Below are 4,306 nucleotides of genomic sequence, written 5' to 3'. Positions count from 1 at the left end.
TAGATTATTGTAGTTAATGTTTTTATAAGAAAGATTTAAATTGTGTGTATAAACTGATTTTTCATCGAAAATAAAAGTATTTTCAAAAAAATTTTGTTTAACTAGGGTATCAGAAAACTTAAGACCAGCTTTGAACGCAAGTGTGTACGAAATATTTACTCTTGAATTTGCAGACTGCTTGTTTAGTCTATGCAAAGCTTCAAATCGCATGCACCATAAGATTTTAAGTGGTCCGCACTTTCGAATTGCAGATGGATAATGCACCAGAAAGTGAAACTTTGGTTTCAAAGGCTCTTTAAATATATTTATAAACAAAGTATTATGTTTAGAGATTAAATGCTTTAAGGACTTTAACTTTACTTCATCTATTTCTGATAAGAGTATTAAATCAATTATTTTAACAAGTGTTATAAGAAGTTCCCATACTTTGTTGTTTTCTGGAACAAGATCTCCAATCATTAATGGCAAAAAATGAATTAAAGTCATTGTTTCGCGAGCAGTCATTTTTAAATTGTTAACTTTTAACAACGAAAGTACAAATGGAGTGGAGATGTTACCTGTCTCTGTTTCACCATAGTCAAACAACAGTTTACGATCGTTAAGAACATCAATAGAAAAAAATTTTGAGGTTTCTATAAAATTAACTAAGATTTTTGAAACATCATACCTGCAAATACCCTCGAATATATCATGCATTATATCAAAATAAAAGTTTTGAGTAACATGAAAGGAATTGATTTCATTAAAAACGCATTTTTCTTTTATGCCGGTTAATTTTTCGGACTTTGCTTGAAGATCAGCCTCATAATTTTCATGATTACGTAAGAACGAAGGATGCTCAATTACGTCAGATTGCATATCAAGTTTGCTTCTTTTGCAGACTCGACAGTAAAAGTTTGAATTAAAGCTGGCTGAAAATCCTAAATAAGTATTTAGACCTAGGTTATCCCCGGTGACAAATGCCAAGACAAAGTATAAGTGGTAACTTTTATCATTTACATGTACATCCAAACCATGAGTTTCCAAAGATTTTATACGCTCAACAAAAGGTTTAATTGCAAACGAATTGCCAAATAATGATCTGTCTTTTGTTTTAAAAAAGCCAGCCACAAAAATATTCTTCAATTTTGATAAGTGATGTTTAGGAATAGTTGGAAAACTGTAATATACACCACAGATTGATTGATCTTTTGCATGTGAACCTAAAGGATTGTCTATGCAAAAATCATCCAAAAATAAAATAAAGGGAATGATTAATTTACCCTCGAAATTGCGTGCCTTTTCTTTCCAAACTGTTCCATTTAATATACTCGAATATACACCAGGAGCACTATTATTTAACATATTTGTATTGTCTAAGGTTTCAAGTAAAACATTTTTGCACTGAAAATATTGTTGGATTTGAAACTCCAAAGGCATTATTACACCTGTAACCTTACTAGAATCTAGCGTGGGAATGCTATTGACGATTACTTCGCATACTTCATCATTGATTGTGTAATAGAGTGGTTTTTTAAACAAATTTTTAGTTTCTAGTTCTTGCATTAATTTGTATTCAGTGTTGACAGATTTAAAAGGAATACAAAGCTCATCGAGTAAATGAATGGAAGAAGCCCTATTGTTTTCGGCTTCAACTAGAGGTACAATTTTTAAAGCAACAGCTCTTATAAGGGGGTTAATAACATTCTTTAGAACTTTTTCAATGATATCAGAAACATTTTTTCTATTAAAATTATCATTATTGTGTAGTGAAAGTGCGAAAACAATTCCAGCTAATTCGTCTGGAAAAGCGTTTGTTAATTCAGTTTGCAGGAAGTTTGTTGGAATATTATCTTTAATAATATTAATTGGACTCACACTTGTTGTGCTCAGATCGCTTTCTTTGTAGAAATTTAAAGTGGTTTGAGGTTGCTCATAAGACGTAGGGTTTGTTTTAGATTTATAAGTTTTATTTTCATGAACTCTTTGCAAGTGACGTTTGAAAGTATATATATTTTGAAATTTCTGGAAGCAGCCTTTTTCTGAGCATACAAAAAAATCCAAACCTTTTAAGATGTGGTCAGATTTTAAGTGGCTAATTAAACTGTTGGAGGAAAAACTAACATTTGATTGAACACACAAAAAACATTTCATTTTGGTAAGAGAGAAAAATGACAAAAAGCCAATGATAACGTATTTTGAGTAAAATTAAGTTTTTTAGGAAAGATAAAATATTAAGTATTAAATAATTTAAAGAGTATATAAGGTAGTAAAATTAGAAAGAAATTCACTTTGTGATTAATGTTATAAAGTCAATTACAAATAATATTTAATGTGCAAAGAATGTAAATGTTAATGATTGAATTGAGATCTACCGTCTTTTAATAATAAAACTAATAAAGAATTAAATAACTTTGCATTCTGTTACAAAAAAGTTTTTTTTTACTGACGCAAACTACATGTAAGGCTATTTATATTAGCATTTGGTTGGCAAGCAAAATTGAAAAAAAAAGTTTTCAAGAAATAAATACAATTGCTTACCCTCTTTCGGATAATTAAAATTTAATACATGAAAAAGTTTAAATGTCGAATCTAAGCATTTAAGCAATGTAGAAAATTTGTACAAAACGTCATCATAGTAACTGTAAAAATATTCAAGTTCTGTTTTTTCTTTACCTATTACTATAATGATCGGTTGCAATGTTAGTCCCTTCGTGTGGTATTTTTGGCGTAAATTTTCTACTTTTACCGTATAATCAAGAATCGAAGAGCAATATAAAAAACAGGAGTCCTGGGCATCCTTAATTGATGGTTTCCATTTTGATTTCTTTGATTCATTTTTTCCAACAGATATTATTGGTGGTTTTAAAAGGACATGGATTGAAGAGAGAATAAAAAAATCACGAGAATCTGAAATAAACACGAAATATTATTTGTTAAAAACATGGATACGAGTTTTAAAATTTAAGAAATTTTGTTTGAATAGGAGATAAATGGTAAATCATAGCTTTATAAACAGGGTGAATGGCAAAAAAATAATCAACAGTCTATGAGCGATAGGTTGGATTGTCGCAAGACGAACAAATTATTTTAAATATTTTTTTCTTGTATTCATCCAAGTTATTGGGCTTTCACTGTTGATATATTTTGTGCCAATCCCTATTTATAAACAAAAAATAAACATGATATCTTACTTGCATCAATATTTTCAAAATTCTTTAAAAATGCCAACGATGCTTTATCCTTTAGTTTTTGTTGTAAAAGTGGAACAATCCTTGCAGTAAATGAAGGCCAGAGCTGAAATAGTTGCGATCGATTGTTGGGTTTCAAAATTTCATAGTCAATTTCAACCTGAAAAAAACAACCTTATTACTCGTAGGCAATGGAAATATCTTTCTTGAGGCTAAATCCGTTGGCCGAATACAAACAAATGTTAAAGATTAATCTTTTGTTGTAACGAAGGTTACCTCATTACAACTATAAAAATTCAAGAATATGAATTTGAAACATGTTACAATTTTTATAATTTATTTTGGTTATGTATATGTTATGAAAACTTACAAGTGTATGTCCAAGAGAATGTTTGAAGAGTGGCCACTCTGAGAAGATATTTAAGGAATTATTTTGAATATCTCGATGTCTTTGCCTCGCTACTTTCTTCCATCTTTTTTGAACTTCCGACCATGGTTCATTGTTGCGTTTGAGCCAAGCAATAGTTTCTTCAATTTCAGAGTTATAGGGAATATCCGCTTCATTTAACTCGGGATCAATTTCTGTTGTGTCTAATAAAAACATTTTAAACAAAATTTAAATGAGCACTACGCTGTTTTTACCATGATCCTTGTTCTCACTCACGAGTTTCCTTTTGAAACTTTTCAGTTTGATTCTAGCGTTAACTGCCTTATCATGAAGTTTACCGGTGGGATTAAGGCCGTGACCTCTTTTGTGCATATAGTATTCCTGAAAAAATTGTTTATTACAGCTATATAAATGGATCATAAAAAGGTGAATATTCAAATGGTCGAGCTTAAATATGTTTATAATTAAAGTTTATATTCAAACTATTTTATTATTAATACAAGTTTGAATGCACATAAGTGAAAATTTGTTAACCCAACTTTTTATAAAACTAGCCTTTATATAACGAAAAGTTAACGAACTTATTTTAATGGGAGTATAAATCCATATAAACAATAATGACATGCATGTCTTTTTTGCGGTAAATTGAAGATTCAAATACTTGTTTTAATATGTTTGAATTTTGTTTTGATATCTGTATAGTGTATACGAGTAATATAAATATCTCTTTAAAAATATACATAGCTGT

General features: G+C 29.4%; 1 long non-coding RNA gene across 1 annotated transcript; it reads right to left on the bottom strand.

Moving 5' to 3' along the window:
- Positions 1-2,703: 2,703 nt before the first annotated feature.
- On the bottom strand, positions 2,704-3,670 carry LOC129953542 (uncharacterized). The gene is made up of 3 exons (XR_008782553.1): positions 3,541-3,670; positions 3,174-3,330; positions 2,704-2,889 (listed from the first exon to the last, which is right to left on the bottom strand). It is a non-coding gene; the product is annotated as an uncharacterized LOC129953542 (long non-coding RNA).
- Between the last annotated feature and the right edge of the window lie 636 nt (positions 3,671-4,306).

This window comes from Eupeodes corollae, unplaced genomic scaffold, assembly GCF_945859685.1.
Source record: "Eupeodes corollae unplaced genomic scaffold, idEupCoro1.1 scaffold_687, whole genome shotgun sequence".
Taxonomy (NCBI): domain Eukaryota; kingdom Metazoa; phylum Arthropoda; class Insecta; order Diptera; family Syrphidae; genus Eupeodes; species Eupeodes corollae.
Note: the sequence above shows the minus strand (reverse complement) of the source record. Positions and strands in the feature narration are given on the sequence as shown.